General features: G+C 38.8%; 1 long non-coding RNA gene across 1 annotated transcript in view; it reads left to right on the top strand.

The window, feature by feature from the left end:
• The window catches only part of LOC146072510 (uncharacterized), a 105,298-nt gene extending 96,177 nt beyond the window's left edge, over positions 1 to 9,121 (top strand). The window contains exon 3 of the long non-coding RNA XR_014473163.1: positions 8,768 to 9,121. This is a non-coding gene — a long non-coding RNA (uncharacterized LOC146072510). The remainder of the gene's footprint in view (positions 1 to 8,767) is intronic.
• The last annotated feature ends 8,813 nt before the right edge of the window (positions 9,122 to 17,934 follow it).

The raw sequence follows: 17,934 nt of genomic DNA, 5'->3' as shown, positions 1-17,934 counted from the left end.
ACACAATACCTGAGTGGTATTGAAAATGGTAAAATTCTAGATTTGATGTGATGCATAGATGTGAAATTCTAGATTTATCCCAGTAAATCATATGTCCCCAGTATCTTATAATAAATATAACGGATCTTAGTGGCTAAAATTATTAAATCATTTTTTGTTCTTTAAAATGATCCTTATATTCAAATGTGTATATTCAAATGATCAGCACTAAATTATTAATTATGGGTATGCTCTGTATTCCGTCATAAGCTGTTCACAATTGGGTCCTCTCTGCCTGGTGGACTCCTTTTAGGGCCAACCAATCTGCACCTAAGAACAGATACGGCTGGTACAGAGTTGAGGTCTCAGTCCAAAAAAAAAGTTTTCACTGTCCCTTTTAGAGATGTGAGCTGGTGTAAGGTATATTAAAATCAGGAAGCACTGGCCAGCTTTTTTATGCAATTAAAAACTGCTGTGGATTTAATAGATATTAAGCATAGACATATTAAAAAAGAGATACTCAAGGTTTCTGTCCACTAGGAACTGTCTTCAAGAGTTACATCAACATCAGCAATCCAGTTTGTAAAGCACAGCATTAACCATGCAGCTGCAGCATTTCCTACAGCAAGGAACCTACTGATGGTATAGTGCTATTTATACATTATTTTATAGGGGAAGGGGGATAGGGAATTTTTGAGAGTAATACCACACTGATTAGTTAGAAATTTTATAATTGGGTGTTTTTGTGATAACTGACATCGATCTGAATTTCAGGTATATATGTCGTAGGATACCCCAATAATGGAATTTATTTAGGGTACCTTTGTAGTTGACTGTCAGTGGTGCATTGCTGAGATAAACAATGGACTTGTTAATGCCAAAGGAGGTGGAGAGAAAAAATAAACTCTTGGTGGGAGAACCATTGCATCACAGAAAAATGGTGTTGATTATAACGGCTATTAAAATATCATTTTTTATTGGATATGCTTTAAAATGAATGATGAATTTTCCTTGTGCATAAAATAAAGGCGGATATGCCTATAATACAAGACTTTTGGAGGTGGTTTTATGAGAAAAACTGTCTGCATCTTTTTGCAGCTGTCTGCAGCCTGGTTGCCGGTCACGTGTGTGCACTACGTGACACAGCAGGATTCCCCACGTTTGTTTCGCTGGCGCTTGGTGACCGAAATTGTTGAACATGCTTTTGGAGCTCAATAGCCTGGCCACCACCTTATTCAATTAATTTAATCCTTTGAATCCTTTGAATGTCTTTATACACTAGTTCAAGTGAACAATTCTTGGTACTTGTTTCCTAGCACAGCCACCACGATTTCTATCGTGGTGGTCGTGTCGGAAAAAATTGTGTCGGTCGCGTCGGGTGCATACCAAAACGCACACGACGCGACCGACGCAATGTACCCGATTTCTCCATAGGCTTCAATGTTAAAATAATTTAACATTGAAGCCTATGGAGAAATCGGGTACATCATGTCCATAGGCTTCAATGTTAAATTATTTTAACATTGAAGCCTATGGAGAAATCGGGTCCATCGTGTCCATAGGCTTCAATGTTAACATTTTTTAACATTGAAACTGAGTCCATTTAACATAGTAAAAAATGGTAAAAGGGCCAATATGGGCCATTTCTCATTGGGTATGGCCCCGTCATGTGTGTAAAAAATAATGTCCCCCCATTGTGGCCGCCACCCCCACGATTGACGCGAACCCGAAGCGTGGCAAGCGCAGCGAGCCCGCGAGGGGCGGCGGTGCGCGTCCTCCGACCTTTTCATTCCCCTACTATCCACGTCGGCGTGGAGTTGAGAATAGATTAGTGTGGCGAGAGCAGCGAGCCACCGAGCCCGAAGCATGGCGAGCGGACGCTGATACCTTCACAGATCCCTGCGTCCCCTCGCGGGCTTCACAGGTATCAGCGTCCGCTCGCCACGCTTCGGGCTCGGTGGCTCGCTGCGCTCGCCACACTAATCTATTCTCAACTCCACGCCGACGTGGATAGTAGGGGAATGAAAAGGTCGGAGGACGCGCACCGCCGCCCCTCGCCACGCTTTGGGTTTGCGTTAATCGTGGGGGTGGCGGCCACAATGGGGTCCATTATTTTTTACACACATGACGGGGCCATAGCCAATGAGAAATGACCCTTATTCGGCCTTTTCCCATTTTTTACTATCTTAAATGGACTCAGTTTCAATGTTAAAATAATTTAACATTGAAGCCTATGGACAAATCGGGTCCATCGCATAGGCTTCAATGTTAAATATTTTAACATTGAAGCCTATGGAGAAATCGGGGGCATCGCGTCGGGCGCGCATAGGCTTCAATGTTAAAATATTTTAACATTGAAGCCTATGGGGAAATCGTGGGCATTGCGTCGGTCGTGTCGTGTGCCTTCTTAAGGCACACGACCGACGCGATGTACCCGAGTACTGCTTTTTTCAAAGGAAATCGCGGGCATCGCGGGCATCGTGTGCCTTAAAGTTAAGGCACACGATGCCCGCGATTGTGGCCGTGATAAGAAACAAGTACCCAATTCTTTGTGCCATGTGACATCAACATTGTTGTTTAATCCACATTTTTTGAGTGGTGGCTAGGCTATGATGCTCTATAGGCCCTAAACAATAGAGCAGGTTGCTATATTATTTAAATTATCTATATTTTTGTTTGTATATTTGTTCTAGATATTTAAATTTTTTGGTGTTGTATTGTACTTTGTTGATTATGTCTGGGTGTATGCTTTGAAGGTTATGCCATATATACAGGCATATATGGTGCCCAGGTAGCCACCTATGATTAACAGACTGACTATCTGGTGACTGTACATAATTGCAACCTGCCCGTATGTGCAGACCTAGGTGCCTTGATAATGGTTTGATGCTTTAATATTGTCTGTTTATACACAACAGTGCCAGCGTAAATCTAAGATGTAACATAGGCCCTTATGCAGATTTGATCGCAGTACAGATTTGTTCTCAAAATGGGCAAAACCATGTGCACTGCAGGTGGGGCAGATGTATCATGTGCAGATAGAGTTAAATTTGGGTGGGGTGTGTTGAAACTGAAATCTAAATTGCAGTGTAAAAATGCAGCCAGTATTTACCCTGCACAGAAACAAAATAACTCTCTATACATGTAACATCTGCCCCACCTGCGGTGCAGACGGTTTTGCCCATTTTGAGAACAAATTTGTACTGCGATCAGATCTGAATAACGGCCATAGTGCAGTTACTTTTTGTGAACACTAGATGGTCTCCAATAGCTACGTGGAATAGATGACTGTTTCCAATATTGCCCTAACTACAAGGACACTAGTGGGTGCCACATATCACAGACACTTCGGCTTCCGGTCAGGAGCCCTGGCCACATTCTACTGCTTCTCTGTGAGCATTATTGATTAGGCACAATAAGCGTTAGTACCCCCAGGGCACCTGTATCACCATTGATGCAAAGTTGTTTATTTTATTTTGTGGTAGATTTTATTAGCTTTCCGTGATACCATAAATGACGTCATGTGCGTGTCAGTGTGGCATGAGGAAAGTTTTCCTGTGTTATTGTTTGGTGTAGATATCCTTAAGCGCTGCTGGAGGTGTCCCGGTCCTTTAATAGGATTTTGCAGACTTGTGGGGATCCTCTCTAAAGTGCGGCTGGGCTTTTTTAGGAGTCCAGATAATTAAGCAGGAAACATAGTAGGCAGGTCTCAGTCAGGTCACTGGAAAACACCAAAGGACCTGACTGAGACCTGCCTACTATGTTTCCTGCTTAATTATCTGGACTTGCACTTTATTTCTCCCCCAATTGGGACCCACTTCTATCCCAAGCACGAACGCACTTTACAGAGGATCCGAACATCCATCGAGTCCCCATGGACTGTGATACCTCTGAAACTGTATGGAGATCGTAGATTAAAGCACACTTTCCTAAAAAAGCACAGCTTTAGAGACGATCCCCACAAGTCTGCAAAATCCTATTAAAGGACCGGGACACCTCCAGCAGCGCTTAAGGATATCTACAATTGGACTCCCACTATACATCTCTCTCCAATCGTGCTGGGACTGTTTTGAGTGACCAGAGCAGGTTATATTATCAATTCTTGGCAGGTCCATTCAATGTTTTTATTAACAATCGGTACTAAGTGTTTTTTATCGTCACTGTTTAATTTTTATATTTATTTTTATTATAAATAAATTTGTATTATACATTACATTATTGTTTTGTACCGAATAAAAAGACTCTGTGGACTGGGTACCACACGGCATAGGTTTTCGCGTTTCGTCACTGCAGACTTCGTCAGAGGGCGTGCCTACGCGTCAGGGCGTGGCCTACGACGCTCCTTCTCCTGACACCGGTATCCAGGACGTGTTGTGTCTCTCCACGCTTCTCTGCAACCCAGCCCCGCGGCGTTCGAGTACAACCAAGTGCCTGGTACAGTGTGAGTAGCATTTGCCCTGGTTTTAAACCTATGCCGTGTGGTACCCAGTCCAGAGAGTCTTTTTATTCGGTACGAGTACATGTTGACCCATATCGTGGATTGTCTTTTAAATAAATTGTGTATCCTAAAATACTACACCATGAAGCGCCTTCTTTCTGCTCTTCTCTAGATTTGTTTGCTCTTTGGATTCCAGAGATTACCCCCAAAGAGAAAGAAGTAGCTGCAAGTCCTCCTGTTATTGGACTTTTGGTACATCTGTCCCTCTGTGTGAGAGACAAGGGACCTACTAACTGGTACTTCCATTATTGACTGACAGTTGGGCGCAGACTTTTCAATCTCCTTTCCATATATATATATATATATATATATATATATATATATATATATTGTAAAGGGCATGGACCTATGCGCCAAGTGTAATCTCAGTATAGTCCACCAGTATGAAATACCCTTGTATGACAACGAAGGGAAGGGGCACCAAAGTCACTTATGGACCTGCGGCTGCTTCACTCCACTCCTGGTCTTCTACTGGTGACACACTGCATCGCTTTACTCTGTCTTGAAAAAGGCCCTTTGGGGTCGAAACGTCGACAACTTATGCTGACTTCTGTCAAATAAATCAATTCTTTTACCTGCTATTGGTGGTGAGTGCCCTCTCTGGTGATCTACACTGGAACCGTACATTTGTATTTGGAAGTGACTTTCCTTAATAGGAGCACCCCCTGTTGTGGACATTACCTGGATGGGAGTGCGGATTTCCTGCATAATATATATATATATATATATATATATATATATATATATATATATATATATATATATATATTGTAAAGGGCATGGACCTATGCGCCAAGTGTAATCTCAGTATAGTCCACCAGTATGAAATACCCTTGTATGACAACGAAGGGAAGGGACACCAAAGTCACTTATGGACCTGCGGCTGCTTCACTCTCAGGAAGGAACTCTGGAATCCACAGAGAAAGGCAAATCTAGAAGAGGGCAGAGAGAAGGCGCTTCATATATATATATATATATATATATATCACTTTGATGATGTTTGCTGGTGCAGAGTCTGTAAAGGTCAATAGGGTCACACTCACCCCTTCCATGTTTGATGATGGAGATGTAAAGAAGAAAAAGAAGAACCAGCACACAGGTTTGGTGAAGAAAAGTTTGTGTATTCACAAGAAATATATATCAATAAATTGCAGATGTTAACAGCCAACCCGGCAGCTGTTTAAACCAGTCTTAGCTGTTTTTTTCCTCAGCTAAGACTGGTTGAAACAGCTGTCGGGTCGGCTGTTAACATCTGCAATTTACTGATATGTACAGTATTTCTTGTGAATACACTAACTTTTCTTCTTTACTTCTCCATCATCAAACGTGGAAGGGGAGAGTGTGATCCTATCTATATATATATATAGATATATACATATATCTATATATATATATCAGTATTCTAAATATAATTTATATTTGATAATTGTATTTGCTCAAGCATTTGTAGCATCACAGCATATGCTTTGAGTAGTTTTAGTATTTCACTATAGGTTGCAAGTATAGATATAGCAATTTTTACTGAAATTCATTCACTTAAAAGTTTAGATTTAGTGTTGATTTAAAACCATTAATAGCATGCAATTAACCATATTTAATAAATGCATACAAATGTATAATTACTATAATACTGTATGATTGGGTATGGATCATAGGATAGACAGCAACTAGGTTGACATGAATGAAGGTTGACATGACTGAATGTTGACATGCGCATTATGTTGACATGGGGAAGGCCGACCTTCATGCATGTCAACCAAATGGAGTTGTTCTTATGCTTCTTGACCATGTAACCATATCCCATATGAGTTGTTGTTCAATTTAGGGACATTGTAGTTTCAAATATTCCACACTCAAAAAATAATCATCATTTGATTGACTTTATTCCTAGTTACTTTTAATAAAAACTTTATGTAATAAATGCAGAGTTTGCATACAACCTAAAGAAAAAAATATATTCTGCTAATATATATATCATTGCTAGATATGAACATCATTTCAGCAGGGAATTAAAAATACAGTTTAGAATCGGTTCCTATTTTTCATGTCTTCCATTCTAAATAAAGATTTGGCTTTAATATTCGAAGCATATTGGATGAAAAACAGATTCAAGTGAGTCACAGCAAAATGACAGATTCTCTGTCATGTTTCAATCATTCTGACATCTTTGTTTTGTTATATTGCAAGGCTTCCAACACATCAGATGGTATGAAAATGTGGTCATATGGTGTGTAGTTAGTATGAACGTGTTTACCAGAAATCTGAACAAGTGATCAGATTTTGGGGTCAAAAATTGTACAAATACATATTTCAAATCTGTTTAAATAATGTATTTTTATTTTAGGTTCTAAAGTTATAAAAAACATACTCAATGAAAAATAAAAACAACAAAATGACTAGTTTATTCATATACTGCAGACACAATCAATTACAGTTAGCTAGTTTTGTATGTACTGTATGCTGTATCTAAAGGGCTATAGTTTGGTCCTTACAATGTCTAATTCACAGCCACATAGGCTCTGTACACAGTTATAGAGCAATATCAACACTATTAATTGCAGCATCAAAAGAATATCCTAACTTTATTGTTGGAGAAGAGTATCAGAACCAATCTCTAAAACTAATAGAAGTATAAATATTACATACATGTATATTTACAAGTCATTTGCCATTACACATATCTATTTTATTGTACATACAGGTTGAGTATCCCGTATCCGAATATCCGTTATCTGAATTATTCCGAAAACCATACTTTTCAGAAAGTGAAAAAAAAATTTTTTTTTTGCTAAAAACTCACTGGGGACATTTGTAACAGCCCAACTGAGGACATGATATGTAACTGGCACTATATATGTGCAAGACAATGATTGCTTGGCATTCAACTTCAGTGCCTGAGATTGTACACAAACTTTGTTTCATGTTTTGAAACCTTGTTTTTTGAACAAATAAAATATCTTTGTGTGTATTTTATGTGGTAATAAAATATGTGTGTTTATTTTATGTGTTTATACAGCATAAATGCAAGATACTTCAAAATACATCATTGAAATATTAAAATATTCCGAAATACGGAATAATCCGTTATCCAAAAATCTCCTGGTCCCAAGCATTTTGGATAAGGGATACTCAACCTGTACTATACTAACATAGGGTTCAATGCAAAGCTGAATACAATTAGTTCTCAAATGCTTCTACAGTGCATGGACAGAACTAAGGCCATTATTCTGGTCCATTCACACAGACCAGAATACTTGCAAGGGCATCAATGGTTGCATATGCGCATGCGCAGGGTAATTTCTGTGCATGTGCATATGACAGGTGCATGCGGCAATGGCGAACAGGGTGTGTGCGGGTGGGGGTGGGGTGGGGGTGGAGAGGGGCGTGGAGCGGTTAGCCAGTCCATTTTCAGATGGCAATGTCCAGTATCTCATGGGTGTTACCTTGAAAATGCTGGGCGTTCTCAAGCTAATCGGCTGATGGTGCAGGGGGGGGGTGGGCAGCTGACATCACCATATGTCAGCTGCCTGCCGACTTCCTCCCGAGCATCCACGCATATATAAGTGAATTGAGAGTCACTTTTATATGCATGCCCCTTCGCGATCATTCGATGGTCGCCAACCATCAAATGATGTGAGAGGATCCCCAAAGGCTGTGAATGAATGTTACTGTGTAACATCCATTCGCAGGCCCTGTGAGCGAATCTCCCTTTTGAATGGGTGGTGGCCGGGCCACCATTCGCATGGCAGGGTTTGGTGGACTCACAAAACTGCAAATTTTCAGCCTTTCGGAAAAACCTGAATAACTCCCTAAATGTGTGCACAGTACTGTATATTCCCATATATAGAAATGTAAAATTACCTGCAGGAGGACAGCCACTAACACATATTCTTAGTTTGATATCCATCATCTTTATCATATTCATCATTATCAGTGCATGGTTTCTCGCCAAAGGTGTGCATTTGATGCAACGAGGGTAAAATGTCTGAAATCAGATGCACATCTCTGCATACAGTAGTACCCAGTTCTGTAAACACTGCCTCAGTGAAAACTATAGAAAAAAAAAAGGGGTGGAGTAGTGCGCTATCAATAGCAGCTGGCACTGGGTTGTCAGACCCAAAACCGTGAAAGAATAAAACAAGGTGTGCCATTGTTAGCTGTCCCAATAATATAGACAAGATAGACAAGATGGTTACTGTATTTAATTAAATTGTTTCGTTTAGTAAATCATGGTGAAGGGGATTGAGTTTACGGGTCCAATAAACCTCCCTTTTACAAAGTAGATTGTAGACTAGCTAGACATCGAGATGAGTGTGGGGAAGGCATGCTGAAGCAGAGAAGGAAACGAGTGATGTGGCCATGGGAGAGACAAGGAGGGAGGATGCGACTGGAACAGAGATAAACAGACGGGGTCCTGGCAGGAGAATACAGATGGAGCCCTCCTCATTTGGCCTGTTAATAGGATTAAGTGAGTAATAGGATTACTATGCTAATCCTCTACTGTATTGTTCATATTTTGAATTGCTTCTGAGAACAATAGGATAGCCATCGCTTGCCATGGTGAGCCACGACCTAAGGAAAAAAATTGACTGGGGCTCCAACTGTAGATGTCGGGGAAGCAGGCAGGAGAAGGTAAGCAGAGGATGGAAGGAGCTGAAGCAGAGAGGGAAAGGGGAATGGAGGCAGCAGTAGAGCTGGGACGGGGATACGGCTGGAGCAGAGAAAATCAGTACAACTACAGCACTGAGCTGCCAAAGAGAGCTGCTGCCCATAAAGAGTGATATCAACCAAATGACGAATGATACATTCGGGTAAGGGGGAAAAAACTATGCTTTAGCGCTTCTTCGTTATAGAAAGCATGCAAAGCTGTCCTCGATAAAAGCCGATTCATGCATTTGAAGAAACTGGTACAACCAGGAATTAAGGTGCGCTATATGCATAAAGCACATAATGACACTCCATACATCTGCCCCACTGTACCTTGTAGTTGTAGTCAAGACAAAGAGCCTCTATCAGTGCAACAAGTCCCATGAGACTCTTCTACCGCTGAGCATATTTTTTATCTGTTCACCTAGAAAGGCTTCTTAGTCACAATGCCATATAACAATACACCAGAAGACTGAGTCTCTGAAAGATGAGTTAAAACAGGACTAATTTTTTAAATGTAAATCTAACATTATTTATCTCTACTCAGAAGGGTATTGAAGCTGTATGATTTAGAGTAAATTGTTCTGCTTTGACTAAATCACATGTAACAGCTTACAAAAAATGTCACAGTTTATAGTAGAACTATTTGAGCAATGTAGGCTTGTAGGCAATTGGTCAGCATGTAGACATGATGGTACAGAAATGCAAATAATGATACATATCACAAAAAGTGTTATGGGCCTTGTAATAATAACCTATCAATAATGTTTGTACATAGATATATTAATGCTTAAATTTGTTTTCAGTTAAATGCCTTTGGAAAATAAATGATTAATTGATATGTATCCGTTTTTATGTGCAATAATTGGATTAAAGCATACAATTCTATTGTCAACATCTATTGCTATAAAAAACTAAGATAATCAGAATTTACACATATATCACTACCACCTTTAGTTATTTTGTTTTACAATCTGCAATAAAGGCTTTTTTTTAATCTTGGATTATGTGCATGGCAAAATTAGCTACACCAATTATCACTGCATTAAACTGCTAAGAGACTGCTGTGAGCATTGTCACTTTAGAAAGATGTACTCAAACTAAATTATATGTTTTATAATTATATGCCTGCTGTATGTCTCTTGTTTCTCTAATACTACAATAGGCATTGTTGTATTATTCTCCTGAAGCAAGTTTTAACCACAGGAGAAACATTTTAAAAAGATTTGTAAATTATAAATGTAAAAATCTCAGAACATTACATCCCTTATATTTTTGGGTCTTTAGAGACTTTGGTAAAAAAAAAAAAAAAATGACAAAGCAAATTTACCTGACAGTGATGGGAGAAAATTCACCTATTTGCTACAGTATGTTGTCAGACAAACAAATAAACAAATGTCATAGTTATATAGGTTGTTAAAATGTCATTTGAAAAATTGTAATTAATTATACATGAATATACATTGATTTAAGAAAATATATATTCTTACTTCTATTTTAAAGATTTTGTTATGTGTGGTTTAACAATTTAACAAAAAATTAGATGTGATATGTTGTTTTGCAATACATAGATACAGTATATTCATCATAATAACTTATGATATTCTTATGCCAAGTGTAATTATGTCATGATTTTAATAAAGTTAGGGTCCATTTGGCTTTAAAAAAAAAATGAGTTTAATGTTACAGTAGCTCATATAATGCTTACACTAGGGGATATAATTGAATTAACTTGTTGCCTTTTGATAGATTTTTAGTCATATTTGCAAATCGGAGCTTTACTAAAGTCAAAACCGATTGAAAATCATCCAGAAACGTTAACAGTTCATTTTAACATCAACTAAAGTTAACCCTTAATCAACCTGAAATTGTTAGGATTCTCAGAGGTAAACTCGGGATTAAACCAGAAATGTACCTCTGTGACCGAGATGGTGAGGCCACAGAGACACAAAAGCCTGACCCTGACTCTATTGCTGTACCCTGACTCAGTTGGCACTTGTGCCGGTCTTAGATTTCACCAATAATAGCCGCCTTACAGGACAGACTAGCTCCACCCTGTACTTAGATGCCACCTGGTCACAAAGTCCCAACTGAATCAGGGTATCAGCAAGAGGAAATCTAACTAGCAAAAAAAATACACACTAGGCTATAGCTCATGAACATGAACAAAATATGCAACCTTGCAGACTTAGACAGAACTAAGAGATGTGGCCCTTGCTGCTAAATGCAAATCCGTCACAATTAATCAAACAATAACCAAAGTATTGTGGATAGGTTGGCAACCTATCCACCAGACAAAACCAACGTCTCTAGCAACTGCCATGAGACAAACAAACAACAATATACACTAGACAAGACAGCATGCAATTAAGCCTGCATCCTAACTGCCTCCATGTCTCCAGACAAAAGCCCGGGCTCCAGATGGCATTATCTCCAGATGAGAATACTAACAGCAGAGGGTAATGAAAGGTGCGACCTCCTTCTCTATGTGTGGGAAGGCCGCTGGTACTCACAGAAGCTGGACACAGACTGGAAGTAAAGGTTATCAGACACAGGCAGGTTTTACACAGAACACATGACAGGTAAGATAAAGGATTCCTCAGACACAGGCTGGAATACACTGAACTCCAGAGTACTCTCTTAAGGTAGTAGCTAGGACTCTGAGAATCTTGAGGTACATAGGAATATAACAAATGTGACCAGGATACACAAACTATAACCAGCAGGGTCTCAGTGCTGGAGTCATACATAAATAGGAAGTGGCCTAGCATGCAGCCACACCCAAAGACCATGGTATGCATGAAAACCAGGCAAGGTGGATCAGCAAAACCCAGAACACTGATCCAGCGGACCAATGCAAAACCCACACAGAACATAGGGCCTTATTCTAGTTCACTCTGACAAAATCCTTCTTAGATGGACAAAACCATGTGCATTGCAGGTGGGGCAGATGTTACTTGTGCAGAGATGATTAGATTTGGGTGGGGTTTTAGTTCAAAGTGAGATCTATATTGCAGTGTAAAAATAAAGCAGCCAGTTTTTACCCTGCACAGAAACAAAATAATTCACCCAAATCTAACTCTCTCTGCCCATTTAAAATCTGCCCCCCTGCAGTGCACATGGTTCTGTCCATCTAAGAAAGATTTTGTCAGAAAGAGTGAACTAGGATAAGTGACAAAAAACAATAATACATATATAATAAATAGGACAAGGAAGACAATACTTATGTCTCTGCGTAGCTGCCTTTGTGTCCCTTGGAATAAGGGGGGCTTTTTACTCTCCGGGTAGTGCACTACCGAAATGGTGGTTGGCAAGTTGCCATCCTAGATGGTATTAGGAGACGCTGGAGGATGATCTGGTTCCCAAGATTGGGGTCCTCACTAGGTTGCGCTGATCCCAGAAATAAATGAAAGCTGTGGTCAATTTTCTCGCTGGAGGAAGATCTGAATACCTTCTGGATGAAGGGTCCTCACGATAGTGCGATATTGGATATCCACAGAATGCAGGTTGATGACTCCCAGTTGGAGATAGGAATAAAGCTGGGATCCGGAGGGTGGCAATGAAAGGGAAAGCTTCCAGGAGGCAGCAATTGCTTTTACTAAACAAGGACTGGGAAGAATCTCTAACTCTGCCTACTGCCCCCCCCCCTCCATCTGGTACTCTCCTGGAAGCTTTCCCTTTCATTGCCACCCTCCGGATCCCAGCTTTATTCCTATCTCCAACTGGGAGTCATCAACCTGCATTCTGTGGATGTCCAATATCGCACTATCGTGAGGACCCTTCATCCAGAAGGTATTCAGATCTTCCTCCAGCGAGAAAATTGACCACAGCTTTCATTTATTTCTGGGATCAGCGCAACCTAGTGAGGACCCCAATCTTGGGAACCAGATCATCCTCCAGCGTCTCCTAATACCATCTAGGACGGCAACTTGCCAACCACCATTTCGGTAGTGCACTACCCGGAGAGTAAAAAGCCCCCCTTATTCAAAGGGACACAAAGGCAGCTACGCAGAGACATAAGTATTGTCTTCCTTGTCCTATTTATTATATATGTATTATTGTTTTTTGTCACTGACATTAATGTTATTGTCTTTCTATATTTTGCTTGTTTTTTAAATAATATTTTATATATATTAAAATTGTGTTATCCAATTGATCCATTTAGCGCTCCACCTTTTTTTCCCACTTTTGTATCCACAAGAGGGCTTTACACCCCTCAAGTAGGAGCAGCTTAGCGACACACCCCACAGGGCGCCTATTTCTACTCTGAGTTTCCAATCTCGAGTATACCTCCCATTCAATTGAACTAGGATAAGGCCCACAGTAACTATTCCCTTGAAGGTTAACCAAACTGTGATCTACTTAATACCAGCGCTTCATGTGTGCTGCATTTTACTGATTTATGGACATTATGATACTGAGAGATACAGTACCTACTAAATCCAGTGTTTACTCAATGTATCATTTCACTGATTTATTGACATAATGATACTGAGAGATACCTAATAAAACCAGTGTTTCTTAAAGTTGCATTTTACTGATTTATGGACATTTTGTTACAGCATACCTCCCAACATGACTCTCTTCAGGAGGGACACAATGCTCTGTTTCTGGACTTCTCCCTTAATTTATAATTGTCATCACCTGCATTGAAGCGCCTTTCTTATCAATTAACCTGTGTGTGACAAGTGATGGCAATCATACATTAAGAGGGAAGTCCAGGAACAGAGTATTCTGTCCCTCCTGGAGATGGTCATGGAAGGTATGCTACAGTGATATACTTGCTAACTTCCAATATTTTCTGTGGGCTGAAGCTCACTGCTTATGGATTTTATGTTACAGTGAGTTATCTGCCATACTCCAGAGTCTACCTGTGCATTAGCCTCCATAATATTGGTGCATGAATCAACTGCATGAATCCTGCATACTCCAAGTGCTTGTGTTAGCTGCTTAAAACCTGTTTTACCTTGCACTTAATTTTGTGTGTTTAATAAAGATTTAAGTTAACTTATTTTTGTGATTCTTACATGGATTAGACACACAGGAGAATTTCACTGAGAATCATGAAAACTACATGTATAAAGGATAGCAGAATATAGACAAAGAATTACAGCATATCTCCCAAATCCTTCCCTAGCAATCCTACCATCAGATATACCACAGCTTAACAAAGCAGCCTTCTCCAGAAACCAGTTTTCAGCTATAGAACAACCCAAAGTTGTTCTATAGTTGAGTTGAGAGATTTACATTGCAGTGTAGAGAGATTTACATGACAGTGGCCCGCCCCTTGACCCACCCACAGCTAATTCATTGACCAGAACCAAGACCTGCCCTTTGACCTGCCTTATACAATTTTATTTGCTTCAAGTCTATTCTTGATTTTGCACACAGTAATCCCACTTACACATTATGTCACACACACAGTAATGCCCATTACATATTGTGCCACACACCATGATGCCTATCACTTATTATGCCACTCACTATAATGCCCATTAGATATTATACCACACACTGAATGGCTATTACATATTATGCCACATAAGTGCCGCTTACCTACATGCTCATTGCTCTGGGTTTCTTGCTCAATGTCAGGGGGTACATGTTTGTGGCCAGGGGCTTCTTGCTCAATGTCATGGGGTATTACATGCTCATTGCCAAAGGGAATTACATGCTTGTTGCAAATTAGGATTTAAATGTTCATTGCTATGGGTGATGACATGCTCATTGTCATAGGGGAGTTAGATGCTTGTTGCCAAGGGGGAGTTAAATTCTTTCAGACCAGTGACAGCTGGCCAGAGAGCGATGGTCAGCCCAGCTGTATCAGAGAAGGTCCATGGCTATTACAAATCTACTTTTGGGAAGAAATCTCCCCCTGTGATAGGTGCTAATTGAAGATGTTTTAATTTCAACTCACTTTCCAATATCCTGATTTAATATTACAACAGAACACAATCTATTTAGCAGCAGGCTAAATGGTGTGATTGTGATCTTACACCTATTGAGGTGTTGGGTGCACTTACGTGTACCCCACCTGTACTCCCAAAAAATTTTGTACAGAAAGACTGCGCTTGTAAAAACCAGATGCATGTATGGCTGAATCAACGCTCACCACTTAGTTGTACATAAATATATTTATTAATAAGAATATATCAAGTTAGAAATTAAAAAACATTTTTTATGCATAACAATAAAATAAACACATATAGACTCTACACAGAATTGAAAATCGGTGGCCACCTATAAAAATAAAATAGTATTGCTTCTCAAAGGGAAGCTTTCTTTGGGTTTTGTTAGACTCTGCAAATAAAAATGAATATTGCTTTTACCAATGGGGGGGACAATGATAACAGCCAATTTGGTGATCTCCAGTCTCCGCTTATGATTTTAATAGATAGTTGTCCATTGCACTTTTTATACATGTCATACTCACAGACTCCACATAAATTAGTTGATGTTGGGCCGTAACCGATTTTTGCTGTATTTTTGACCACTTTTGGTAAAACCAGAAGTGGTATGCTTTCCATTTGTGTTCCAAAATTTGCAACTTCCATATGACCCTTAATTGGTATGTGTTCCATTGCGTTCCAAATATATCTGCTGGCAGAAATAAACATATTCTGCTGTACTTTTACATTTCACCCATGTAGGTCATATTTGTGTTATATTTGATACAAGTTGTATTCCATATAGCCCCGATATTTACATTCCTGCTCCCAACAGATGAATTGGGAGGTGCCAAATAAAAATATTTGTATGCAGATTTTTTAAGGAGGGTTCCGTCCCTTCGCATTCTGTACCATACTAGGTATTATGGTATAGTCCATTCCTACCTTAATGAAATGGTAAGGATACCCTACTATTTTAATCTTAAAGTGCATCCATCTTGAAAAAAACAGAGAAGACAACAATAGAAACAGATCCAAATCTGAGTTCAAATCAGATTGTATTAAAGACCTATATCTTACATTGTGCTAGGCACTTTTCCATACTGTACCTCTTTTTTTCCAAGTTTCTTTTACTAATTGTACAGTATACCTGAAAACCTTTTGTTGTGTTTTTCACATTTATTGTGTTTTTTTTATAAGTGTTCAGATAAGAACATCACGGATGGTGTAATGGTTAGCATAACTGCCTCACAGCGCTGAGATCTTGGGTTCCCACCATGGCCCTAACTATGCAGAGTTTATATATTCTCCCAGTGTTTGCATGGGTTTACTCCGGGTACTCTGGTTTCCTCCCACAATCCCAAAAAATAATGGTAGGTCAATTGGCTTCCAACAAAAATTAGCCCTAGAATGTCTGTGTGTACATGTGCTAGGGAATATAGATTGTAAGCTCCACTGGGGTAGGGACTGATGTGAATGTTCAACTATTCTGTAAAGCGCTGCAGAATATGTATGTGCTATATAAGGTTAATAAATAAATAAAGAATAAGAAGTATTTTATTCATTACTTAAATGTTTAGCATACATTAATTGCACATGGAATATAAATATATCTTATGGAAAGCGCATTTTGGCCAGAACAGGTCCAGGAACCCAATTCCCAATGATTTCATATTTAATTAGAGGTTCAGAAACTGAGTCCCGAGAATTTTGACTGTTTGAGCATTGTTTTTTCTTGTATGTAAAATATATATATATATATATATGTATATATATATATATATATATATATATATATATATATATGTAAAGAAAAGTCCAGTGCGCAGAGTGTCTTGTAGACAGATGTAATAGGATATCAGTCTATATGCAGCCTCCACCCACCACAGGTCAGGGTTTTTTTTTGCATAAAGACAAGAAAGACAGGGGCGCACACTGGTAAGTATCATATAGAAACACATTTACTGAAAAAAATATCCATCACATACATTTAAAATAACAGAGTTGAGCCTCATGGGTGAATGGTCCTATAGCTGATTCATCACACACAGGCTGCCAAGCTGATTAATGGCAATCGCTCTCCGTCTCCATGTCTCACGGACTCCAGGATCAGGGACGTGTGTTTGTACATGTGTGTTTTATATATGTTTATATATACAGTATGTTTTTAACACATAAAGCTTTTTTAGTTGTTTAGCCTTCACTTAATTTATTTTCATAACATCATGAATACATTCATTATCACCAAATGAAAGAATTAACTGCTCATCATGATTTGACTATTTTTCAAATTGTTGGAAATCAGATTGGACCTTGTACTAAGTAGAGGTGACTAATATTTTAGAGGCTATTTAACTTAATAATTGGTAATCTCATTGTTCCCCCAAGTTGGAACAATGATAATGGTATCTTAGACTATATATATATAAAATATAAGATGAAATTTCCAAAGGAATAAGTGATAAAAGATCCATCAAAGAGAAATGCTAATGAAAATTTAATTACTGTTGGTCACATTTGGGACATCTAATAATAGTTAACTTTTCATTAGATTGTCTAATTCTGTTTAATGGTGTAATAATAATTTTATAAGATCAAAGTACTAGAAAAAGGTGATCATTTATATAAAAAGATGACTGAAGAACGCTAATAAAATAATATAACAGTAATGAGAAAAGGTCAATTAAATTATCAATGCCTGTCCTTTTAGTTATTACCTAAATTAGCAAAATCTACCTGTAATTAAAGATAAGCAATTTAAGGTGACACTACAGAATAAAGTATTTCTTATATTTATCACACATCAATGTACTGTTTTACTGGTTAAAAGAAATAGGTATAAAAACTTTTAGAATCCAGAAAAACAAGTGTTAGTGTAATGCTCTAAACATTTTATTGCATTACTCTTCACTCAGTACAGTA

This window comes from Crinia signifera, chromosome 4, assembly GCF_055691185.1.
Source record: "Crinia signifera chromosome 4, ASM5569118v1, whole genome shotgun sequence".
NCBI lineage: Eukaryota > Metazoa > Chordata > Amphibia > Anura > Myobatrachidae > Crinia > Crinia signifera.
Note: the sequence above shows the minus strand (reverse complement) of the source record. Positions and strands in the feature narration are given on the sequence as shown.